This window comes from Muscardinus avellanarius (genome assembly GCF_963383645.1).
Source record: "Muscardinus avellanarius genome assembly, chromosome: 11".
Taxonomy (NCBI): domain Eukaryota; kingdom Metazoa; phylum Chordata; class Mammalia; order Rodentia; family Gliridae; genus Muscardinus; species Muscardinus avellanarius.
This window is the reverse complement of record NC_137797.1, coordinates 85,732,509-85,759,405: the sequence shown is the minus strand read 5'-3', so window position 1 is coordinate 85,759,405 and position 26,897 is coordinate 85,732,509. Positions and strand designations below refer to the sequence as shown.

The 26,897-nt window shown below is 47.0% G+C and overlaps 1 protein-coding gene and 1 pseudogene across 9 annotated transcripts in view; both read left to right on the top strand.

The window, feature by feature from the left end:
• The window catches only part of BICD1 (BICD cargo adaptor 1), a gene marked incomplete at both ends in the record, with an annotated part of 241,407 nt that overhangs the window by 39,992 nt on the left and 174,518 nt on the right, over positions 1-26,897 (top strand). The gene's annotated exons all lie outside the window — the stretch shown is intronic.
• On the top strand, positions 8,350-8,827 carry LOC308270214 (large ribosomal subunit protein eL21-like; annotated as a pseudogene). The gene has a single exon. The product of its transcript is annotated as a large ribosomal subunit protein eL21-like (transcript).

Genomic DNA, 26,897 nt, shown 5'->3' with positions numbered 1-26,897 from the left:
CATGGGGCTCTGATTTTTATTTTATTTTTATTTTTTGATAAGTGGCTCAGGCTGGCCTGGAGTCCGCGGTCCTCCTTGCCTGCTGTGGAGGTCAGAGACGCAGGACGCTGCGCCCGCCTCTTCACAATGGCGGAAGGTCCATCGTCTTTGTTCTTTTGTGATTAAAAACTCCATCAAGTAGGAGGAAGGCTTTTGTTTCCTGTAATACTCGAGTGTTTATGGGAATACCTTATACCAAGACCAGGCATTTATTTATAAAGCTGGATCATGATAAAAGTTTGACATACAAGAGGCCAGGTGTGGCGGTGCATTCTCGCAACCCCAGTAGTTGGGGGAGGCTGAGAAAGGAAGATCACAGATCGCAGATTAGAGGCCAGCCTCAAGTTTAGCAAGACCCTATTCCGAAATAATAAAATGGGCTGGGAGTGTAGCTCCAGCGCGGAACGCCCCCTCCCCACTCCACGCCATTCTGCACGTAGCCCTTCCTTCTCCAGCCCCGGCAGGTCCCCTGTGCTCCCTGGGGGAAGCTGCGAAGGCTGGCCTTTCCGACAGACCCCTGAGATCCACTGCAGGAGCCAGCCCCCACCTCTCAGCTCTCACACAGAACTCAGAAGCTCGCTGGGAGACTGCGCATCATCGTGTCTTTTGGGGGCAAGTTCTCCCGAGATGGAAAGGGCTCTTTAAAGTTGCACAGGGTCACATCGGCCCCCTGCAGGCTGGAGGAAATTCTGCTTTGACACTTTAACCAGAAACTTGGAAATGCTCGAAAACCAAATGAAGGAATGAATTTGAAAAAAATAAAAAATACAAAACATTCTAACTCCTTACTCACCTCACTGTTCACTCGCTTGCTTTATTTCTATGATCTCACCTTCAAGGCTGTTCTCCCGGTTCCTTATGTTTATAATTTTTGGAAAGCCTTTTTCAAGTTTTCCGGAAGCCTGGGTGGTTAAGTACGGTTGGTGATGGCGAAGTCGCTTTGATGGACTTCAAAGTAAGGAATAAAGTAAATACTTCATGGGTCAGAGTAGAAGAGGAAATTCTCAAAGAGAGTGTGGCTCCAGGTCGGCCCACTTGGACAGCGATCTTAAGAAAAATATTGGTATCTATGTCGAGACGGCAGCAATCAAGCCAGGTGAGTTGGCGCCTGCCTGTAATCTGGAGGCCTCGGCAGAAGCACCACAAGTTTGAGGCCAGGTAGAACGTCCCCGAGTTCAATCCCCAGCACCACCAAAATAAAAAAATTAAATTAAATTAAAAAGGGGGGGTAGGCCAAGAAAACAGAATCTGCTTCTCATGTCCACCTGGCCTCTGTTATGGACACAGGTGCTCTGGGTTCCAGAGCCAGCTCAGGTACACCGGGTGAAGCTCATGGGCTCCTTCCCATGCTCCCCAGCACGCGCCTGGCCGCTGGCTGGAGAGCCTGCCGTTGAGGAGAGAATGCAGCTTTCCTGATGTCCTTTGCCCAGCCGTTGGCAGTCATACGATGCTTGTTGTAAATGTCTGCTCTGCGTTGGGGCATCCATCCCTTTGGGTATAATTCACATACAAGAGTGTCCTTGAGCTTGGGGTAAGCCTGGCTTGGGGAGAGCTCCCTGCCCATGGCTCTCGACCAGGCTCCCGTCACATTCACCATGCCTGGGTCCTGCTAGGGTCAGCTGGTGCCGGGCAGGAGCTCTCCTGGAGGAACCGCCCCTATGGCCAGAGGCCTTCCACTGGGAACTTTTACAGATTATAGTTGTTTTTCTAAAAACCATCATTAATGTGGCAAAAAAAAAGTCTGTAATGGCCAGGTGTGGTGGCACATGCCTATCATCCTAGTACTTGGGAGACTGAGATAGGATTGCAGGTTTAAGACCAGCTCAGTAGCCGGGCGTGGTGGCGCACGCTTGTAATCCTAGTGCTTGGGAGGCTGAGACAGGAGGATCACAGGTTCGAAGCCAGCCTCAGCTACTTAGTGAGGCTCTCAGCAACTTGGTGAGACCCTGTTTCCAAATAAAGTATAAAATAGGTCTGGGAATATAGCCTGGAGGTAGAAAAGCCCCTGGGTTCCACCCCTAGTACCACCCCTCCCCCCCCAAAAAAAAGACCAGCCTTAGCAACTTAGCCAGATCCCTCAAAGCTTAGCGAGATCTTGTTTCAAAATAAAAAGGGCTAGAGGTGTATCTCCAAGGTAGAATGCCACTGGATCCAATCCTCAGTACCCAAAACAGGAATATGTAATTATAAAAAGGTGAAGGAGGTATTTGTTAGGTTGAAAATAGAGTTAGGGGGTGTAGGAGGGAGGCAAAAACACCATCCGGGTTATCAGAGACCGCTGCTTTATTCAGAACCCAGCACCCTCCGGAGAGTCAGCCGGCTGTGGGGAAAGGGCCCCGCGGCTGGAGAGTTGCGCACAGCCCTGATCAGCCGGGGGTCACGTGGCGGGTCGAGGCACCGCTGTTTTATAGGCACGCCGACTCTCGCGACATCTGTAGCATTGCGATGTTTGGAGTCTCGAGGCACCTGGAGTCTTGCGCTATCTCTGCTTCTGGCTTCCGCTGCGCAATCGTGTAGGGGAGGGACCCAACTTATCAGTATTCTCTGATGAGCGATGAGCAGCCGGTCATTTATAAGCTTTTCATACACTGCTCCCATCATGCACTGGGTTTCCTTGGTCTCCACTTCACGGAACAGGCTATTTCTGTATGAACTGATCCTTGAATAAGGGACCATGGTGACCTTAACATGTATGTGAAGGGCTCCTCTGTGGTGATGGGCTGGCATATTATGAATGATAGTATTAATACAATGATATATTCATGCACATTGTACAGGGTTTAATTCATAGAACTTTGCAATACGCTATGTACATCCTGCAGTTAAGTACGGTTCCTGTCTTCTTCCCTCTTGAACTCAGGGGCATCCTACCTCCAAGCTACACTCTAGTCCTATTTATTTTTTATTTTGAAACAGAGTCTCACTAGATTGCTGGAAGTCTCACTACATTGTTGAGGCTGTTCTCAAACCTGCGATCCTCCTGACTCTGCATTCCAGGTACTGGGATTACCGGTGTGTGCCATGTCTATCGCCAGCCTTTCTTTTACATATTTCTATATATGTGTTATAGGGGAAACTATATATGTGTGTGTGTGTGTGTGTGTGTGTGTGTGTGTGTGTGTGTGTGTGTTGTTTTGTTGGTGGTACTGGGCGTGGAACCCAGAGGCTTTCTACCTCCAGGCTATATTCCCAGACCTATTTTATACTTTATTTGGAAACAGGGTGTCACTAAGTTGCTGAGAGCCTCACTAAGTAGCTGAGGCTGGCTTCGAACCTGTGCGATCCTCCTGTCTCAGCCTCCCAAGCGCGGGGATTACAAGCGTGCGCCACCACGCCCGGCTGAGGAACTATATGTTTTCTAAAGTCTATAAATACAGTTTTGCCAGGCCTAGTGATGAATGCCTGTAATCCCAAATACATAGGAAGCTTGAAGTAGGAGGATCACAGGTTTGAGGCCATCTTGGACCCTCAGCAACTTAGTGAGACCCCCATTTCAAAATAAAATAAGTCCAGGTGTGGTGGCACATGTCAGTAATCCTAGTACTTGAGAGGCTGAGATAGAAGGATCTCAAGTTTGAGGCCAGCCTCAACAATTTAGTGATACTCTCAGCAATGTGGCAAGACTCTGTTTCAATACAAAAAATAAAATAGGGCTCTGGGTATAGTTCAGAGTTAGAATACCTCTGGGTTCAATCCTCAGCGCCACAAAATAAACAAATAGAATAAATGAAAGAGTAAATAAATAAATGAACGCTGGCATGTAGCTCAGCGGTAAAGCGCTCCTGGGTTCAATCCCCTGTACTGAAAAAAAAAAAGAAATATAGTTTCATATCATTAAATTTGTATGCTTTGTCAAAGAAGGTTTGCCAGAAAATGATCCAGCATGTAGAACAATGAAGATGGGGCTTTAGATGTGTTAAGTGAAACAAAAGATGAAGATTCGTGTTAAACCTAAAATAGATGCAAAACAAGCTGGGTGTGGTGCGCACACCTGTAATCCCAGTACTTAGAAGGCTGAGACAGGAGGATCGCAGGTTTGAGGGCGGCCTCAGCAATTTAGTAAGACCGTTTCAAAAGAAAAATAAATATAATAGGGCTGGAGGTTTAGCTCAGAGGTAGAATGGTCCTGGGCCCAATCACACACACACACACACACACACACACACACACACACACACACACACACACACACTCACTCTCACAGTCTCTATGGAACAAGAGTGAAGGCAAGACATTTACCCTGTCTGCCGGGCGCGGTGGTGAAGGCTTGTAATCTCAGTGCTTGGGAGGCGGAGACAGGAGGATTGTGGTTTGTAGACAGCCTCAGCTACTTAGTGAGGCCTCTGCAACTCAGTGAGACTTTGTTTCAAAGTAAAAAATTAAAAAAATAGGACTGAGGGTATAGCTCAGAGCTAGAATGCCCCTAGTTCAATCCCCAGGACCTCAAACAAACAAACAAACAAAAACAAAACATTTACCCTGGCATTCTAGGGGGATTCTGATCATGTAATCCGAAGACAAGAAAGTTCCAGCACCCATATGATTTTTGGAGAAATACGAACATTCGGACAGTAGCAGCAATGACAGCTTATTCTGGCCTGTCTGAAGGTTTTATCTAGAGAAATAAGAAAAAAAGCATCTGTTTCCCCCTTGACCTTGAGGGCTCCGCCTGGCTGGCTTTGTACAAATAGGAAGATTCGAGGACATGCCCATTTAATTTAATTTTTTTGGTACTAAGGGTTGAACCCAGAGGCATTCTAACTCTGAAATATATCCCTAGCCTTTTAAAATTTTTAATTTGAAACTGGATCTTGCTAAGTTGCTGAAGGTCTCACTATATTGCCCCGGCCATCAAATCTGCAATCTTTCTGTGTCAGCCTCCTACGTACTGGGATTACAGGCATGTGCACCAGGCCCAATTAATTTTGGAGAGGAAAGTGGGTGAAGACGGGGCTTAAAAGAACCAGACCTGGGGGCTGAACAGAAATGATTTGAAAAGACACGTAAGGCAAGACGCTTCCCTTTAGCTGTACAAACAATCCGTTTGTGTACGCCCGTGAGTCTGTGCACTTGTTGTCCGTGCTGTAGGCAGGGCCTTCCCAAGCCTGCCGAGTTGCGCAGCTTCAGGGGTAGTGACGGACATGGCCCCTCTGATTCGTTGTCCCCATCTGCACAGCTCACACAGGGCCGTGGGTTGGTCCACAGTGGAGAGTGTATGAGGGTCTGGGCTCTACTTATTTTTGATTCTGGGGATTGAACCTAGGGGCATTCTACTTCCGAGCTACACCCCCAGCCCTATTTTATTTTTTATTTTAAAACAGGGTCTTCCTAAGTTCCTGAGGCTGGCCTTGAACCTGTGATCCTTCTGTCTCAGCTTTCCAAGTACTGGGATTACAGGAATGTGCCACCATTCCCTGCTTCACCCTGTGCTCTTGGACAAGAGATAAGAACACGCAGGCTGTCGTTCAGAGAGAGCATTCTAAAGAGGGAGCTCGCAAGAGTCACGGCAGATTTATTGACCTTTCTATTTATTGAGTATTTCCCCTCTTTTTCATTCTAGCTCTCCCTTGTAACTTTTGTACCTCAGCACCAGGCTTCTCAGCAATACTGGTAAATTCTTGTATTCCAGGCAACACTAGGAGAAAAAAAAAAAAGATCTACTTGCTTATATTTTGCATGTAGACATCAAACATATGGTGGTAGGGTTGTTTTTTTTTTAATCAAAAGCAACAGATACAAACTTCTGAAATCATGAGAAAGAGGAATAACAAGGAAGCAAAGAGTTCCTAATGACACACCACAAAGCCCTTGAAAAACAGGGACAATCTAACCCCAAAGCCAGTAGAAGACAGGAAATTATTAAAATCAGAACAGAAATCAACGAAATAGTGAATAGAAAAAATACAGAAAATCGGCCGGGTGTGGTGGCGCACGCTTGTAATCCCCGTGCTCGGGAGGCAGAGAAAGGAGGATCGCACGGGTTCGAAGCCAGCCCTGCTGGCTTGAGTGGTGGTAGGATTTTGGGGAAGGTGGTGGCAGACATAGTGTCCTAACCATGTGGTTCCTTTGATGTCAAAGCACACTGAGATGTATGTGATGGAAATTTCAGCACTGAGCAGGCGGCATTGGTCCAAGTCCCCAGTCTGAGGTCTGAGCCCCAGCTCCTCCAGGCTCCCTCACACAGAGCCGCAGCTGCCGGAGAGGGAGCCTGCACAGATTCCACCAGGAGACAGCACTTAAACCCTCCGCTAGGCAGTCTGTCTCACAGTTCCGGGGCCTCTGGCTGTCTGCCTCTCTCACCAGGTGCAGCTGGTTAACTACCTGTGTACAGTATGGCCACTGGAAGAGGGCACAACTTTGCCCAAATCACTAATCTTTCATTCTTATTAATGCACCTGCCAATGCAAGCACAGTAAATTCCACAATATTTATCACTCAACTACTTGGGTCATGCTCCTAGGCTTGACTGTATTTTTTTTTTTTTTTTTTTTTTTTTTTGCAGTATTGGGGATGATGGAACCCAGGGGAATTCTACCTCTGAGCTACACCCCCCAGCCCTGTTTTTTATTTTTTATTTTGAAACAGGATCTCGCTGAGTTGAAAAGGCCCTCACTAAGTAGCTGAGGCGGTCTGTCTGCGAACCGCGATCCTCCAGTCTCAGCCTCCCAAATGCTGGGATTACAAGTGTGCACCACCACGCCTGGCTTTTGACTGTACTTTATGATGAATTCACATTGGAGGGCGATCCTGCCAACTTGATCAGGTTCTCCCTCTGGAAGTCTGTGAGACACAGAGAGATAGGACCAGAAATGCCAGGGTAGGGGCAGACAGCAGACGGGAGAATAGCAGAGACGGGAAGCGACCGAGTCTCAGCACCCTGAGCCATGGAGTGGTCCCAGTGAAGCCTGAGGGTGGCTGGCATCCAGCCTCTGTCTGCTCCTTCATTTCCTGTCTCCAGGTTGCCTTTTCTCCCTCCCTATGGCCCTGATTGAAAAAGGATGTTCCATGGTCCTGGCACTACATATCTTTAATTTTGTTTTGTTTTTAGTACTGGGAATCAGTCCCAGGGGCATTCTACCTCCAGATCTATTTTATTTTATTTTATTTTGTGATACTGGGGATAGAACCCAGGGGCATTCTACCTCCAAGCAATACCCTCAGCCCTATTATTTATTCTTTATTTTGAAACCGGGTCTCACTGAGTTGCAGAGGGCCTCACTAAGGAGCTGAGGCCGTCCGCGAACCAGGATCCTCCTGTCTCAGCCTCCCAAGTAGTGGGATTACAAGCATGCGCCACCATGCCTGGCTGATCTATTTTATTTTTAATTTTGAAACAGGATCTTGCTAAGTTGCTGGGGATTTTGCTAAGTTGTTAAGGCTGGCTTCAAACCTGCAGTCCTCATGTCAGCCTCCCAACTACTGGGATTGCAGGCGTGTGACCCCATGCCTGACTAATTTTCATTTCCTAAGAATAAAAAACCGGCCGTGGTGGCACAGGCTTGTAATCCCAGCATTTGGGAGGCTGATACAGGAGCATCGCGGTTCGAGAACAGCTTCAGCTACTACTTAGTGAGGCCCTTTGCAACTCAGTGAGACCCTGTTTTAAAATAAAGAATAAAAAGTAGGGAGCCGGGCGTGGTGGCGCACGCTTGTAATCCCAGCATTCGGGAGGCTGAGACCGGAAGATCGCGGTTCGCGGACAGCCTCAGATACTTAGTGAGGTCCTCTGCAACTCAGTGAGATCTGGTTTCAAAATAAAGAATAAAAAATAGGCCGGGCGGGGTGGCACACGCTTGTAATCCCCGCGCTTGGGAGGCAGAGACAGGAGGATCGCGCAGGTTCGAAGCCAGCCACGCCCGCTGGCTTAGGAGACCCTGTTTCCAAATAAAAAAAGTATAAAAAATAGGTCTGGGAGTGTAGCCCGGAGGTAGAAGGGCTTCCAGGAACCCCAGTACCACCAAAAAAATAAATAAATAAATAAATAAATAAATAAATAAATAAAAAATAGGGCAGGAGGTGTAGCTCGGAGGTCGAATGCCCCTGGGTTCCATCCCCAGACCCACCAAAAAAAAAAAAAAAAAGAATAAAAAATAGGGCTGGGGGTGTAGCTCGGAGGTAGATGTCCCTGGGTTCCATCCCCATTATTACAATAAAATAAAATAAAATAGAAAAGGCCACTGCAGCATAGTCTGGTATTCCAAATCAACTTTATTGTGTTAGTTAGATTTCTATTGCTATAACAAATACCTGAGGTGAAGTTAAAAAGAGGAAAAGGTGCCTTTTGCCGCCATCTTCCAGTAATTCGCCAAAATGACAAACACCAAAGGGAAGAGGAGAGGAATGTGTTCTATGTTCTCTAGGCCTTTTAGAAAACATGGAGTTGTTCCTCTGGCCACATACATGGAATCTACAAGGGTGATGTTGTAGACAGTAAGGGAATGGGTACTGTTCAAAAAGGAACACCTCACCAATGTCACCGCGGCAAAACTGGAAGAGTCTACAATGTTACCCAGCATGCTGTGGGCATTGTGGTGGACAAGCAAGTCAGGGCAAGATTCTTGCTAAGAGAATTAACGTGCGTACTGAGCATATTAAGCGCTCTAAGAGTCGAGACAGCTTCCTGAAGCGGGTGAAAGAAAATGATCAGAAGAAGAAGGAAGCCAAAGAGAAAGGCACGTAGGTTCAGCTGCAGCGCCAGCCCGCTCCACCCAGAGAAGCACACTTTGTGAGAACCAATGGGAAGGAGCCTGAGCTGCTGGAACCTATTCCCTATGAATTCATGGCATAATAGGTGTACAAACAATAAATAAAGTCCCCTGGGCTGTAAAAATGGCGTTAAAAAAAAAAAAAGGAAAAGGTGCCCAGCGTGGTGGCACATGCTTATAATTCCCCCACTTGGGAGGCTGAGACAGGAGGATCCCGCAGGTTCCAAGCCAGCCTCACTGGCTTAAGAGACCCCGTTTCCAAATAAAAATATAAAATAGGTCTGGGAGTGTAGCCCGGAGGTAGAAGGGTTTCCAAAAAAGAAAGAAAAAGAAAGGAAGGAAGAAAGAAAGAAAGAAAGAAAGAAAGAAAGAAAGAAAGAAGGAAAGAAAGAAAGAAAGAAAAGAGAGGAAAAGGCTTGCTTGGGCTTGTAGTGCTGGGCCTGTGGCGGGTCAGAGAGTCATGGTGGGAGCCTATGGTGGAGGAAGCCACTCAGGACAGCTGGCTGGGAAGCTAAGGAGGAAGGAAGGGCTGGCCACGCCTCGGTGACCTCGCCCTAATACACGGGCTTCGAGGGACCACGGCCCCTGCACTCTAACGCTGTGCTGGTGGGTTAGGGAGGAGCTTTCTCTGTGATCCCGTATGCAATTAAAAGGATCTCATTTCGGGTTTCCTTTGAGTCACAACATTTTACCCCACATTGTTTCAGTAATTAGGCAGAAAAAACGAGCAGCTGTGAGGTAACCTTTTGCTTTTCTTAGTTTCAGAGGTTGCTACTTTTTCAGTGTTATTTTAAAAAACACAGTATCCTGCCGGGCGTGGTGTCGCACGCTTGTAATCCCTGCGCTTGGGAGGCGGAGACAGGAGGATCGCGCAGGTTCGAAGCCAGCCGCGTTGGCTTAAGAGACCCTGTTTCCAAATAAAAATATAAAAAATAGGTCTGGGAGTGTAGTCCGGAGGTAGAAGGGCTTCCAGGAACCCCAGTACCACCAACAACAACAAAAAAAAAAAAAAAAGAAAAGAAAAGAAAGAAAAAAGCAGTATCTTGAATGGCATTTTTTGGGGTTAATCAATGTATTTTTAAAATTTCTTTAATCCACAGTACAGATAAGAATGTAAGAGCGAACATGGGCTTCGCCTCGGCACAGCTGTTCCCATCAGCTACTGGCAGCCTCATTGCATTCTTTCAAAGGCGCATGCAATGCTTTGCACTCTTGATTGCCCAGGGCATCTCCAACTGTTACTGAGAGGCATCCATCCCTGGAGTAGCCATCTGTGAATAAAACACCATAAGGTAGAGAGGCTCAATCTAATTAATATGCGGAAAGGAGACTTTCAGCTGTCCAGCTATGGAGATGAAAATTTACTTTACCGGGTCGATGGTTTTATCTATATTTTTAACATAGTATCCAGTTTGAGAGCTCAATTTTTTAGGATTCTTAAAAGGTAGGAATGCAGCCTTCTTTGTTGAGATAAAAACATCTCAAAATATCTTTTTTTTTTTTTTTTTTTCGGGTCTGGGGATGGAACCCAGGGGCATTCGACCTCTGAGCGACACCCCCTGCCCTATTTTTATTCTTTATTTTGAAACCGGGTCTCACTGAGTTGGCCTAAGTAGCTGAGGCCGTCTGCGAACTGCAATCCTCCCATCTCAGCCTCCGGAATGCTGGGATTACAAGCGTACGCCACCATACCCAGCTCAAAATATCTTCTTGAAGGCCCCAACCCCTGAGATAAAGAAGGATGCCTTATTTTAACATTTCAGCTTTATTAAGACAGAAGAAACAATATTGGAAGTGACATTTGTTGATATAGTAAGATATATTTAGCCAGGCAGGGTGGCTCATGCCTGTAATCCCAGTGTTTGGGAGGCTGAGACAGGGGGATCATAGGTTCCATGCCAGCCTTAGCTACTTGGTGAGACCTTATTTCTAAATAAAAAATAACATAGGGCTGGGGCTGTAGCTCAGAGTTAGAATGCTCCTGAGTTCAATCCCCAATACCATCCTCCCACACATAAACATATATTCATTTACAGTATTAGTAGATTTTATAATAGTGACTTAAAATCTTAAAAAATTTTTTTTTGCCTTTATTAAGACTTGTGTCCCTGAAACAATCATTTAAACGAGCTGTCAGCCAAGATGTGCCAGGCCTCTCTAGTGCTTCTAGCTCAGTACCTAGCCATCCTGCAGACCGTCATGTACTTTGGAAAAGATGTTTTATGGTGCTTTTTAGGTCTGTGTGGACAAATAAAACCATTAAAATGTGGTGAGGTCTTGACACAGCGCTGCTGCTGCCGCCGCCGACAGGGAATCGTTCTCCTGAGGTCTGCAGCGGCTGCAGCTCCCGCCAGCGTGCAGCAGAAGCGAGTCCTCAGATATTGGGAAGACACAATGGCAGACTTGGGCCTTTTTGTGGTAAAATTGCACTTTAAAACGATTCCTAGCCGGGCGTGGTGACGCGCGTGTGTAATCTCAGCATTGGGGAGGCTGAGACAGGAGGGTTGCGGTTGCAGCCAGCCTCAGCTACTACTTACTGAGGCCCTTTGCAACTCAGTGAAACCCTGTTTCAAAATAAAGAATAAAAAATAGGGCTGGGAGTGTAGCCGAGAGGTAGAAGGGTTTCCAGGAACCCCAGTACCACAAAAAATAATAAGTAAGTAAGTAAGTAAGTAAATAAATAAATAAATAAAATTATTCTTTCTTTTGTGTTGTTGCGTGTGTTCTGAGTTCCCGAAGTCGTGTCCTCATTTCTAAAGAGCTGCGGCCCCCAGGCCAGGTTCACGGTTTGAAGTGCTGACGTTGGTGTGGCAGAGCGCTGGAGTCTAGCTCAGCCCGGGGAGCCGCTTGTGCCTCGGCCCCCACGGCCCTGCGAGCAGTCAAGGCTGCCTCATGCGGTCTCCATAAACCATTTGAAAATTACTTGTTGCCAAGAATTTTGGGGTTGAGGAAAATTATGTGTGTGTGTGTGTGTGTGTGTGTGTGTGTGTGTGCATGTGTGTGTGTATACACAATATATATTTTCTAACCAAGACAAATTATATGTTTATATATAAATATATTCATATATGAAAATTAATATACGTACATAATTATACATGATCAAACCTAGGGCCTGGCAATGCTAATCTCCAGCCCAAGAAGTGTTTTTTGTAGACCAACTAATTCTCTGACTTGCAAATTATTTTTCACACACAGTGAATCATTTAATCCTCATAGTTTTGTGTTAATAAAATTGTAAGCAAATCATAATTTGCCTAAGCAATGTAGCCGGCAAAGGGATGGAGGTTGGAGCCAGTCTCGGACATGAAATGCTGGTGTCTTTTATACCATGTTGTACTCAAAGAAATGAATAGACTCAAGTGTAGACTTTTTAAATGATTAATGCCGTAACTAGGCCACGCAGTGTAGCATAGTGCAATGTTTTCAGAGCATGGCTTCTTAAGAAGTTTGTAAATTTAAGGATCTGTTTTTTGCTAAGTTGTGTGAAGTTGGACCAGTTACTTAACATCTCCACACCTCCGTTTTCCCATTTGTAAAATATGCATGTGAATAAGATAGTTGTATCTTACTAATTAATAAGAGTCATATGCGGTCTATCTACGACACATACTTGTATATACTCTTCACATGTACAATAGAATGTATGTACACACACCGTCACAGGTGTACGCAGACGAAGTGAGTGTGTTTGTTAGTGGTTCTTACCTGGGGAGCTTTGGCCCCCTCCTCCCTGTGTCTGGGGGACACTTCGGCAATGTCTGGAGTCCATTTGCTGTCACGGCTGGGGGTCATTATTGGCCTGTGGTTCGCAGAGATGCTATGGAAGGCCCTATTATGAATGAGATGGCCCTCCCCAGAGCAAAGAATTATCAGCTTAAAATGTCAACAGTGTGGAGACAGATTATACTGATGACTGTTAATCAAGTACCGTCAATGGGAATGTGTCTGTGTATGTATAGACGTGTTTATATGTTTACCCATACAGAGGGACAGAAAGAAATAGAGAGATAGACAGACACATACACATACTCACCGAGTTAGTCAATACACGAACAATTTGAACTGTTACCTAGAATATAAATTACTGATATCTGTGTTAGTTGCAATTATTATTATTTTAAACGGAAGTCCTGGTTTTCATGGGCTTAAAACGCTAGTGGATGTGAACTGGCACACATTTTGAGAGTATTAGAAGTTGGCTTGGCCCATGAAATTCTCTAGAAATCACTCTTGTTCACTATAATTATTTTTAGTTAAGTCTTATTTCCAGAGATAAGTACTTAACCCCTGCCCCTGGCGTTTCATTTTCGACTTGGATTACATTTGTATGCATAGACCTTTTGTAATAGGCGTTAGATATAGATGAAGTGTTAACGAAGGGCCCAGGCCACTGTGGTGAGGCCGAGGGGCTGGCCGGCTCAGGGATGGAGAGGTGGCAGGCGCATGGGCAGGTATGTCGTGGCCATTATTGCGGGCAAGTTTGAATTCACAGGTTTTCAGACCCTTTCCTAGGCATCTTGGAGTCTGGGCCAAGAGGACAAGCGAAGGCCTCCACAGGCTGTGTCAAGCTTCACACATGCCCCACCCTTTATCTACTTCTAGAAGCAAAGCAACCAGGGCCCTTGGTCCCGACGGCACCCACTGGCTGGTGCGGGGCCACCTGACCACTGTCCGCATCCCCTCGGCCTCGCAGCTTCTTTCCTTCCCGCCCTCCCTCTTCCTGCAGTGTGGCTATACATAATACGGGACCCACTGTTGCGTGTTCATATGATCACATCTGTGATTTGGCCAGTTTCATCCCCAAGTCCCCTGCCCCCGCTTTCTCCTCGCTCCAGCCCCTCCTCTCCGGTCTCCCTTCTGTTTTCCTGACACACCCCTTTTGGTATTTCTTCTGTAGCTTTCACAAGCGGGAGGTGTCATACGACCCTGCCTTTCCGAGTGTCCTGACCGCTTACCTTAATGTTCTCCAGCTCTACCCATTTTCCTGCAAGTGACATAATTTCATTGTTTTTTTTTTTTTTTGTACTGAGGATTGAATCCAGGAACCTCCTACTTCCAAGCTACACCCCCTTTTTATTTTTTTTTCTTTCTGAAACAGAGGCTTGCTGGGTTGCTGAGAGCCTCGCTACATCACTGAGGCTATCTTCAGACTGTGATCCTCCTGTCTCGGCCCCCTAAGTGCTGGGATTGCAGGCGTGCACCACCACGCGCAGCGGAGTTCTCTCTGTGGCCGAGTAAACTCCCTGTGTGTATCTAACACTCATTGTCTGCTCATCTGTTGCCAGACACCCAGGCTGCTCCATAGCTTGACTATTATCATGGTTCATTTCCTGGGCTCCCTCTGGCCCTCCCCTCTTTCTTTTTTGCTTACATTGGCCAAAGCTTAATGAATTCCTCCATAGAATTTGCTTTTCCCCAGTTCACATATTTTTACTATCCTGTATGTCCACTGTGTCGCAGTGGGTAGGGGTCTCTGGAGCCAGGTGGCCTGGGCCACTCTTCCCTCCACTGCAGGCTGGGATGGCTGTTTAAGGTCCCTGCGTGTCTCCCCACAGCTGCCCAGCGGGGATGGTGACACTTGGAGCATAGTTCTGAGGCCACGTGAGACCATGCGCACAGAAGAGGTCAATAGTGCCGAGTGGAGATCAGCCACTGATATCACAGAGTCAGTGTGGTGATTAGTACCTTTACATAAAATCTCTGTCTCTGACCAGCATCCTCTTTGGGGATTTTTGATGGAAGGGGCTCATCTACCTCTTTGTTGCTCTTAAACTCATTTTTTTGGCCACTAGCATTCCTTACTTAAGAAAGTGTCTTGTCCAACTTTCTTTGATTTCAGGTATTGCAAAGGGGTGATAGCAGCATTATGGACTAAAATATATTTCAATGATAGATATAGCACTTTCCCTCTTTAATAACATTTGGGAACATATTTTCAGAGCACGATTCTATTAATGAGAATTTGGAGGTAGGTTGGAGCTGGCCCTGCCCAGCTGTGTTGACAGTGGATGGATACTTTATTATCTGGGGGTCACTGGGATGACTACCCTTATATCTGCACCTTCAGAACCCCAGAGGGAGCCGGCGTGGTAGCGCACGCTTGTAATCCCCGCGCTTGGGAGACGGAGACAGAAGGATCGCGCTGGTTCAAAGCCAGCCTCTCTGGTTTAAGAGACCCTGTTTCCAAATAAAAGATATAAAATAGGTCTGGGAGTGTAGCCTGGAGGTAGAAGGGCTTCCAGGAACCCCAGTGCCACACACACACACACACACACACACACACACACACACAAAAGAACCCCAGAGGAAGCCAGGGCCTTTAACACAATATGATAAATACCACACATTTTAATTTTAATTTTATTGTTAATTATTGAGCACCTTTGAAATTAGACTGCCTGTTTTTAGACCTCCCCTCTCCTGACTAGCTGTGTGACCTTGGGCACATTACTTAATTCTTCCATGAATCAGTTTGCAAATGTCAAATGAAAACAAAAGAAATGGAAAAAATATATGTCTTTATACACATATCTATACACACATATATTTTGTATATATATACTTGTTTATGTAGTTATTTGTGTGTGTGTGTATACACACAAGTATATGTACTGTAAAGTTTTATTTGTGTGTGTGTGTGTGTGTGTGTGTGTGTGTGTATCGTACTGGAGGTTTCATGGACCCAGGGACATTCTACCTACAAGATACACCCCCGGTCCTATTTTATTTTTATTTTGAAACAGGGTTTTGCTAGGCTGATGATCGTCTCAATAGTTGCTGAGGCTGTCAATTGAACCTGTCATCTTCCTGTCTCAGCTTCCCAAGTATTGGGGTTACAAGTGTGCACCACGATGCCCAGCTTACCCTAAGATGATTTTTTTTTTCAGTACTGAGAATGGAACCCAGGGGCATTCTACCTCTGAGCTACACTCCCAGCCCTATTATTTAGTCCTTTTATTTTTTGAAACAGGGTCTCACTGAGTTGCGAAGGGTCTTGCTAAGTAGCTGAGACTGTCCCCAAACTGCGATCCTCTGGTCTCCACCTCCCGAATGCTGGGATTATAAGCGTGCGCTACCGCGCCTGTCCACCCTAAGATTTTTTAAAGAATTAAATGAGTTTCCCTGGAATATTGCAGTTCCATCAGCCTCAGCAACTTAGACACTTTCAAAATAAAGAATAAAAAGGACTGGGGGTGTAGCTCAGAAGCAGAATGCCCCTGGGTTCACGTCCCAGTACTACTACTACTACTACTACTACTACTACTACTACTACTACTACTACGAAGAATTAAATGAGTCCATATGTAGAGATAACACGTCTGGCATATACTGAGCACTAAAAAATTCCTAGCTGTTCTTTTTCTCTGAGCCCTGCAGGTGGCTTGGTTGCTGTCCTGATGTAGATTGGGCACACTTTCTGTGCGGCTGGCCCTCTGCTGGTCCCAAGAGCGATATCTTCCTTCTCTGTGCGCTTCTGCACTGGTGCAGCAGGGTGTTGGACCACAGCTGCTCCCGTGGCGTCCTGTCCTCTTCCTGCCTCTCCATCCCTGCTGAGTTATGAGCTTTTCAGAGCCAGGTGCTGTGTTCTTTGTTCTTGGTTTCCCAGAGATTGTACAATGCTTGCCATTCTCTCTCTTTTTTTGGTGGGGGTACTGAGGATGGAACCCAGGGGCATTCTATCTCTGAGCCACACCCCCAGCACTATTTTTTATTCTTTATTTGGAAACAGAATCTCACTAAGTTGCAGAGGGCCTCACTAAGTAGCTGAGGGTGGCCTCAGACCTGCGATCCTCCTATCTTAGCCTCCCAAGTATTGGGATTATAAGCATGTACCACCACACCTGGCTTGCTTGCCATTCTTGATTAAGGGTACTTTAAAAAATGAGCTGGGGCCGGGCATGGTGGCGCACACTTGTAATCCCAGCATTCGGGAGGCTAAGACCTGGAGGATCGCGGTTCGCGGACAGCCTCAGCTACTTAGTGAGGCCCTCTGTAACTCAGTGAGACCCAGTCTCAAAATAAAGAATAAATAATAGGGCAGGGGGTGTAGCTCGGAGGTCGAATGCCCCTGGGTTCCACCCCTAGACCCGCAAAAAAAAAAAAAAAAAAAAGAGCTGGGTGCTGTGGTGCACACTTTTAATCCCAATATTTCAAAGGCTAAGAAAGGAGGATCGCAGGTTCAAAGGCAGCATAACTTAGCCAGACATGTTTCAAAACAAAAAACAAAAAGGTGTAGCTCAGTGGTAGACTGCCTTGGGTTCAATTCCTAGTAAACACACACATATTGCGTGAAACATGTTACATGAATCATATTGCATGCACACACGTACTGCGTGAAAGAATACAAGGATGGGATCAGTAATTTATAGTGAATTCATATGCCATCACACAGGTTTTGTCCATCAGTTCCTAGCATATAGTCCTAGCAGGGTGTAGAGGTGTCAATGTGTTTTTGAGAGGCCTGGTGGGAGGGTAGAGAGACACAGTTTTCTATTCAGGCAAATCGATGGCAAAAGAGACTGCTACCTACCAGGGAAGGAAGAGGCTATGAAAAGCAGAGTGGTGTGCGGCTGTTTAACATAACCGCAGTCACACTTCACGTCCCAGTGCCCTTTCAGGCACCGCTGTAGCACGATGTACAGTCATTCTAACTGTTTTCTCCCAGTCCTGCTCATCCTAGCCACAGCTGCCCTCTACCTGTCAGGACAGCACCAACTACATGGCCTGAAAAGCTAGTCATGGTGAGGAGGGATCAAAGACAATTAGTCCACCAGCAGGTGGGGTTCTGAAGTTGCCTCGATGCAGAGACCCAGTGTTTGACATGCCCGTCATTATGGGGCATCCATGTCTCCAAGCCAAGGCTCCATATCGATCGTCCCCTTGCCTGGGGCTCTGGCTTGGCGTGGGCCTTCGTCCTAGCTGTATTAGTCAGCTTTTCCATCACTGTGACTAAATGCTTGGTGTGGACAACATAGAGGAGGAAAAGTTTATTTGGCTCGTGGTTTCAGAGGTACAGTTTATAGTTGGTTGGCTCCAAGGCAGGCATCATGGTACCCTGGCTTAGGGGAGGAAAGCTGAGCTCAACTCAGTGGTGACAGGAGTCCCCAAGGCCATCCGCCGCCACCACCACCACCCAGTGACCTACCCCTCTAGCCAGGCCCCGTCTAAATGACCACCTCGTAAATTCATTCAAAGTCTTAATCTTTCAGTGGATTTATCCACTCATGAAATTAGAGCCCCGATTCAGAGATTTCACCTCTGAATATTGTTGCATTGAGGACATGCTTTCAACGCATGAGCCTTTTGGGGAGACATTCCAAACCAGAACCATGAACAGCAGCTTGTCTTGCCGTCTTCTTTCCTGGCAAAGACAGAGAGCACTTGTTTTCCATCTGTGTGGGAGGTTCTCCTCCAGGAGGAGCCCGGGACTGCCCGCTTTGGGCACAGAGCTTCTGTGTCCAGGCTGGGTAGGACCTGATGGCTGAGGCTACGGTCCAGGCCCCGTCATTTTGTAGTTGTGTTGTTCTTGTGAGTATTTAACTCTGAGCCTCAGATTTCTCACTCACAAAATGGGGATAAGAAGGTCTAGTTGTTACACATAAGATAACATATGTGGTATCTAACGCATACTTAGCACGCGCTTTAGTCTGACACAGACTTTTTATTCGGGGAGTGTGGCTGAGTCTGGACTTCATCCTTTCCTGGAACGCGGCCCCCCTTTACCAGGCAGCTTGGGTGAGTCCCCTAGGAGCCCAGTGAGGAGTCTCTCTCTCCACAGGCCTTACACTGCCCCCTTTGTTGTTAAGAAAAGGTTTTATCTTTAAAAAAGCCACAGGCGCGCGCTTTGTAATCCCGGCAGCTTTGAAATATATTGCATACTTTGAAAATATTTCCTCAAATACTGTTAAAGTAAAACTAAACAATTTTGGAGAGACAGTGGTTATTTATCTCAAAAATAAAAGTGCCTCTTTAAAAAAAAATTGGGTACAAACTCTAGAAGATCAGAAAGTATGATCTTTTCAATATCGAGCTGAAATAGTAAGAGATAGCTCACGTAATCTGCCTCCAGTCCTTGTAATTGGGCATGAAAATCTGAATCATCGTGACATACCCTGGTGCTGCTTGAAAACCATTTTTAAAGAATAGATTGACCCTGTGGCTCTATGAACGATGTCCTTATCTTCGGCCTGGAAACTCTAATGGCACAGTGATATCTAATTACGCCCCAAATCTGTTCAGATAAAAAAAGAATTGAAGTGTTTTCGTCTTCAGGCTCAGCTAGATCCAGTCTTTACCACAGCACCCAGACCTCCACACGTAAGAGATCTGAGCTTGGGAACACCCCTCGCCAAACCCTCACCCATCCCGAAGCTGAGCGGTGCCCCTCCACGCTGAACCACCCAGGAGAGGGAGCGGGGCCGGACAGGCGCCCGTGAAATCAGTATGGTTCAGCCAGGGATGCAGGCTGAGTGAACTGTACGTCACCATGGCCAGTCGTTTTCCTGAATGCCGACATCGTGATTGCATTCTTTCCTCCATCTTTAGGAGAGATGACTTTGCTTACCGTAACTGTGGAGTGGTGGCCTTGGCCAGGAGAAGGGCCTCTTGGGCGTTTCGCCCTGTCACCATTGCTGGTGAGACCATTGCTGGTCTCAGTTTGTCTTTCTTTGATACCTAAACTCCTGATTGTGGTTCCCGATGGGCTCCACTGCCCAGAGAATGAGGTGAAGTGAGAGCAGGAGGGAACTCAGGAGTAATCGGGGTTGGGTGTGGGGGTACCTGCCCGTAATCTTCGTGCTTGGGAGGCTGAGACAATAAGCTGGCAGATTTGAGGCCAGCCTCAGTAATTTAGTGAGACCTCGAGCTCAGCAAGATTCTGTCTCAAAACAAAAACAGAGGAAGCTCGGATGGAAGGACGTCCTGGGTTCCATCCCCAGTACCAAAAAAAAAGTAATCAAGGCTAGGTGTGTGGTGGTGCAAGCCTGTCACCCTGGTACTTGGGAGGCTGAGACAGGAGGATTGCAGATGAGCCTCAGCAGCTAGCAAGACTCTCGGCAACTAAAAAGACCCTGCTTCAAAAAGACAGGGTCTGTTCAAAACCAAAAGCAGCCAGGCGTGGTGGCGCACGCTTGTAATCCCAGCGTTCAGGAGGCTGAGACAGGAGGATCGCGGTTTGTGGACAGCCTCCGCTACTTAGTGAGGCCCTCTGCAACTCAGTGAGACCCTGTTTCAAAAATAAAGAATAAAAAATAGGGCAGGGGGTGTAGCTCAAAGGTAGAATGCCCCTGGGTTCCATCCCTAGTAACACACACACACACACACACACACACACACACACACACACACACACACACCATGTATTGGGATGTAACTCGGAGAGGTTGAATGCCTCTAAGGAGTACTTGGTAGGCTGAGACCAGAGGATTGCAAGTTTGAGGCCCGCCTTAGCCATTTACTGAGATCCTGTAGCTTGGTGGTACAATGCCTCTAGGTTCAGTCCCCAGTACCTCATTCTAAAAAAGTTAGCCTTGCCGGGCGTGGTGGCGCACGCTTGTAATCCCCATGCTTGGTTCGAAGCCAGCCCCGCTGGCTTAAGAGACCCTGTTTCTAAAAATAAAAAAGTTTAAAATAGGTCTGGGAGTGTAGCCCAGAGGTAGAAGGGCTTCCAGGAACCCCAGTACCACCAAAAAAAAAAAAAAAAAAAAAAAAAAAAGTTTGCCTTGCCGGCCTGGCCTAGGCACCAGCCTCTCAAGGCCTTCAGGCAGGACTCCTAGCAAGCCATCTCAGCACTCTCCTGCTCCACTTACACCAAGACCTAGGAGTCTAAGGGCCTGTGTTGAAGTATTGTAGCAATATCTCTTTTTAATTTTTTATGGTCTATGGGGATTGAACTCGGGAGCATTCTACTTCCAAGCTATACCTGCAACCCTTAAAAAAATTTTTTTTGTTTGTTTTTTGAAAAAGGATCTCATAAGGTAGCTGAGAGTCTTGCTATGTTACTGAGGCTGTCCTCTAATCTGCATCCTCCTGTCTCAGCCTCCCAAATATTAAGATTATGCACCACCACACTTAGCTTAGTAATAGCATTTGAACACGGATTCTAGTGCTCACTAAACACTCCTTGGATCCCTTTATTAATCCTAGCTTTTCTTTCTGTGGAGCTAGAGTAGTGAGACTAACTTTGGACAGGGGCCCAGGAATAGAACTTGGCAGTGCCATTGCCAGGCCACGGCAGCTCAGAGCTGGTGCGTTTCCTGGTTCCTTTTCTCATCCTGTGAAAATGAACTTACAGGCAGTATATTCTAGATGTCGTAGTTGTGAGACAGAGGAGACCTGCCGGGCTATTTTCAACTTGGAGAAATACACACATGTTGAGTCAAATCACTGAGATTTACAGGTTTGTCTGTTGTTGCAACTTATATGTGTAGACTTTATCTCGTTTCCCATGGCATTGATTTGCTATTATATAGTTTTTGATTGCTGCAGTTTTCATGGCCGGGCTATTTTTGTCCCCCTTCTCATTACTGCACTTAACAGTCAGTCCTTTCCACCACGTGAATTAAAGATAAACGAGAAAAGATGGCACCCGAGCGAAAGACCAAAGAAAATTGACTCCCACACCATCTGTCCTTGTCTCTTCTGTCTTTTTTATCGACATCCACTAGTCAGGGTTTTAGACCGTAGACCTTTCGCTGCAAGGAGGGAAGGAATCGGACAGGGAGGATTCTCTGCTGTGAAATGAAAGTGTTTTGTGTTTGCCACGGAGGCCATTAACGAAATTAGACAAAGTGACCGGCACCTGCCCCTGTTTCTCCCCCTCAGCGGGAGGGTCAGAGCGGAGCCTCACCGCGTGGGGCCGGAAGTCCCTCTAATGCGTGCGGTGACAGTTCAAGGGAAAGATGGTTCTTTCAATGCTGCAGAGTGAATCTGTTATCGCTCTAGGAAACAATGGGGCTAGTAGGAGAAAATTTGAGAAGTGAAATGAATTTCAGAACACCACAGGATCCCGTTGGTGCCGTTTGTGCCCCTCCGGGATTGTTTTAAATGTGGAGGGGACAGGCCACGCCTGGGGCTGCAGGCTGTGACCCGCCGTCACTGCCCTGCGTTTGCTGATGCCAGGGAGAGGCCAGGGAGAAAGAGCCAGGCGGGACGGAAGTTGGAAGTTGGACCGAGCTTTCTCCGGGGCTCAGAGTAATCGAGATAAAGGTAGTGCAGTTGAGGAGTATCGTGTAGAATGTCACGAGAGGGAGGGAAGACTGGCAGGACCGAAGGAGATATTTGAAAAGAGACATCAGCATTTCCTGAAGGTGAGATTTAGATAAACATATCTGAGTTACCCTCAAGAAAAATTCAGTGGTTAAAAAGATTTGGATGGCTGGTAAGACACAACCTACTCCTGGCCTCAGACCCATTCACGCTTTGACTGATTTGCAGTTGTACAAGGACTCAGCCGTTCAAACACACAGCACAGGGAGACACTGCAAGACCCCGAGGCCGGAAGAGGTGCGCGTGGACCTGTCTAAAACCCAAAAAGGGCTCTCCGTGATGGGAAACCGCAGACCGTCTTTCTGTGTATAATGAAAAATGCCTGTCTCAATGTGCCGACTGTGCGAATCCGCCTGTGAGGTTCCAGAGACCGAGAGATGTTATTAAATGACATTTTGCCCCCAACCCCAGGGCATCTGGCCACAGTAGAGAAGTCTTTGGCTGTCCTGACGAGAAACACTACTGCCTCTAGTGGGTAGAGGCCAGGGATGCTGCCACCGTCAGGCGTTTCACCAGCCAATCAATCCCCGACAGTCACTGGCCATTAATGATGAGAAGGGCTGAGGCTGAGAAATTAGAGGTAAAATCAACTCAGGAAAGCTGGGCATGGTGGCGCACGCTTGCAATCCCAGCATTCAGGAGACTTGAGACCGGAGGATCACAGTTCGCGGACAGCCTCAGCTACTTAGTGAGGCCCTCTGCAACTTAGTGAGACCCTGTTTCAAAATTAGGAATAAAAAATAGATCATGGCCAAGCTGGGTGTGGTGATGTACCCTTGTAATCCCCGCGCTTGGGAGGCTGAGACAGGAGGGTCGCACAGGGTCGAAGCCAACCTCAGCTACTGAGTAAGGCTCTCAGCAACTTAGTGAGACTCTGTTTCCAAATAAAGTATAAAATAGGTCTGGGAGTGTAGCCTGGAGGTAGAAAAGCCCCTGGGTTCCACCCCCAGTACCACAAAAGAAAAAAAAAAACATAAATCACAGTTCACAGACAGCTTCAGCTACTTAGTGAGGTCCTTTGCAACTTAGTGAGACCCTGTTTCAAAATAAAGAATAAAAAAAAAATAGGGCTGGGGGTAACTTGGAGGTAGAATGCCCCTGGGTTCTCTCCCCAGTACAGAGAGAGAGAGAGAGAGAGAAAGAGAAATAGGGCTGGTGGTGTAGTTCAGAGGTAGAATGACCCTGAGTTCTTTAATGACCCTGAGTTTTTGCGAGCCCTCGGTTCGAAGAAGAAGAAGGAGGAGGAGGAGGAGGAGGAGGAGGAGGAGGAAAGAGGAGGAGGAGGGAAGGAAAGAGGAAAGGAAGGAGGAAGGAAGGAAGGAAGGAAGGAAGGAAGGAAAAGATGTACATCAAACTGTGTTGCTTATCACAAGGTCCTAGATTACATTAAAAATTTTCATCATAACATATATTACTTTGGGTACTGGTACTGAACCCAGGGTATTCTACCTCCACACTACACCCCTAGCTGAGGCTGGGCTCCAACCTGATCTTCCTGTCTCCCATCCTCCCAGGTGCCGGAATTCCAGGTGTGCACCACCACATCCAACCTAACATGAATTACTTTTTTAACATAGTAATAAATTCAAGAGGAACAGTAATAACTCAGAAGGGAGCTATGGTCCCATCGGCCATTTTAAATACCCCCGTCTCTTTTCTCACATTCAAGCTTGTTCCACTCACAGAATAGCCAGATGTTTTCAGATGCTCTGTAAGTCACAAATGCGAGGAGAGGGGCAACTCGCCACTGTTGGAAGAAAGTGAAAACGAGAAGAAAAGTGGTCTGCAGTATTCGGAGACAAAAGCAGTGGTGCCTTTATGACAGGCTAGGAAATGGGTCGCAAGGTTTTGTTTTGCAGTAGTTATAGGTATTCCTGTCTTTCTTAGGCTTTAAAATTCTTTCTTTCTAGGGACACATAGCAATCGCAAGGAAGTGGCTTAGAATTATTCTTACTTGACAGAGATTTGTCTGCTGCCAAGTGGTATGTAAGTAGGGGGACCCAGAGGCACTCCCATGTATTGATTAAGAGTGTAGACTTGGCTGGGGATGGCGGTGCATGCCTCTGATCCCGGTACCTGGGAGGCTAAGACAGGAGGATCACAGGTTCGAGGCCAGCCTCAGCAATTTAGCAAGACCCTCTTTCAAAATAAAAAACAAAAGAGAGCTGGGAGTGTGGCTCAGAGGTAGAATGCCCCTGGGTTCAATCCTCTGTCAGTCAGTCAGTCTGTCTGTCTGTCTGTCTGTCTGTCCCAATCCTTCTCTCTCTCTCTCTCTCTCTCTCTCACACACACACACACACACACACACACACACACACACACACACACCAAAACAACAGTGATAAAACCAAATGGAAAAACTACTAGTGGAAAGTAGGAAAAGGATATTAACTAAGACCCTGTGGTCTGTGGCACTGCCGGGACTGTAGGTTTGAAGGGAGGAGCTGGGGCATGGACTAGTATTGGGAAGAGGTTTCAAAATGTATTAATGTATCAATATTGGGAAAGATTTCCAATTTTAAAAATATATCTTTTATACTAAGAAAGCCAGGGCTAGCTAGCAGAAAGGAGAGACTTGTAAATTACATTTGTAAAAGAGGAAGCTGCAGCCAGGAAAGAAGGTTTCTAAACAATTTCACACATCTTGGTGTGACTTCTAGATAAAACAAAAGGTAGAGGCCTGTGTTTGGAGACAGGACTGCCCCCCCCCCACCCCAAGTCCTGCTGCAGAGATAGCAGAAGCAGAGCCTGGGCTGGAGATCAGGGGTAGCATTATCTCCAGATCAAAGGACCTGCCTAGGACTTGGTTGGGATAAAACACTCAGTAAACTGGAGTTCTTTGGCATTTTCATTCGAATTGCCCCCCTGTGCCCCGCTCCGGCACAGGGCTGTACCTGTCTCTATATTTCTATCTTCTTAATAAACTTCTTTATATCTTCAGCAGCTGTCCAAGCGATGAATACTTATTCTTAGCTTAGGACAAGAATCCACGGTTTTTCTGTTTGTCTGTCTGTGTGGCGGTGGGGGAATTACTTCTCCCCACACACACACACCACGCACATTTCATCCGCAACAGGGCAGGGCAAGAGGTGTGCGTCGTCGAGGGTCTTGGTCACGCTGCAGTCTGGTTGACGATGGTCTCGGCTCTGACGACGCAGTCTTACGGGGTCCAGGAGGCGGTGGCAATGCCTGGGATGGTCTCTATTTGCTCTATTTGTGACTGATTGGCCTCCCGTGAGATTTCTGTCTTCCTGGCTAGCCTCCTAGTGGGGCGGTGCGCATGCAAAGGCTCTGCTGTCCCTGGAAGGCAAGGGCAGCAACTGAGACTTCTAGGCACCACCATACCCACCTGGAACAGGGCCTCAAAGCTGGCAGTTGACAGTCTGCTGAAAACATCTGTCAGTCTTATCTTGGTGACTTTATCCCGAAAAGCTTTACATGAAACCCCTTAAATGATTAGCGTGCTCTGTGCAGAGGTGAGCAGGAGTCTGACCCAAAGTTTAAGGTAATCAAAGAGAAGGATACACAATGGAGGCAGAGATGCCAAGCCGGATCCTGAGTTAGTTACCCACTGGGCATCTGCAGACCCCAGCAACGAGTCAGGGCTTTTTAGCACAAACAGCCTCAAGGCCCCTGTTCAAAAGCAGGCTTCTGCAGAGCAAAGGGCTCAGAGTTCCCTTTTGTTGGGGACAGTCTGCCGTGAGGGGAAGAACAGCCTGGAGCCTGGATGGAGGCCCTTCAGGACTTTCATTTCTACCACAAAGTGGGCTTAATGATTGGCTTTGCCAAGTTTAAGATCTGGGCTTAAACAGCCCTCGAGGCCTGGCGAGGTGCAGCACGCCTGTGATCCCAGTACTCGGGAGGCTGAGACAAGGCCCTGTTTCAAAATAAAAAAATAAAAATGGCAGGGGGTGTGACTTCTAGATAGCCCCTAGCTTCAGTCCCCTGCAACCAACCAACCAACCAACACACACACACACACACAAACACACAAACAAACACACACACACACACAAAACACACACACAAACACACACACACACACACACACACACACACACACACAAACACACACAACTCCCCAGGCTCGGACCTGGCTTGTCCCAGGAACTATTAATTATCTCGTAAAATGTTCAACTGAAAAAGTTACTTTCTAGAAAAATAATATATGAAACAACATTTACTCTGCAAATGAAACTGATGGTTTCTTTGCCGTAAGGTTTGTGTCTGGTGGAGTTCGAGGAAGGACGCTTGCAGACACTAGAGAGAGGATCGGGGGTGTATTGTAAAGAGAGTGAGTGGGTGATACGGGCAGAGCTCCCTGCAGGCGCTCGCGTCCCGCAGCTGCCTTCTGGGCCTGACCCTGAGAGCAGCCAGGTTTGGGGTTCCAGAAACATCCTGAGTGTGTTTCCTGGGGTTTACATGGTGTCTGCTGATCGTCAGGAACGACTGGAGCCGCAGACATCTGCCTGACTCGGGCGCTTTCGTATTCTTAGCACGCAGGAGCTGCGGTTCTGAGGGTTCGCAGGAAATGCGGTCTTCCTACCGTGGCTGCGGGCCTCATCTGCACATTGCCTTTCTGCTTCTCAGCACCTGACAAAATAAATATTCGTTGCACTGTTGAATCTCCGCAAAGTATTCGGGCTTTTGAACTCGGCCTCGGGAGCCTTTGCCGCCTCCAGGGAGGGGAGAGGACGCAAGGGACGGCCCGGCCGGGACCTGTTTTGTACACTAGGCTTCTCAAGAAGGTTCTCTCTGAAGAAAAGTTTTCTCTCCTCACCACAGAGAAAACCACTTCTATAGACAGGTGACTCTGTGTGTGTGTGGGGGGGGCCAGGGCTTATAAATGATCAGGATGTGTTCTGTCACTGGCCTGCACCCCCA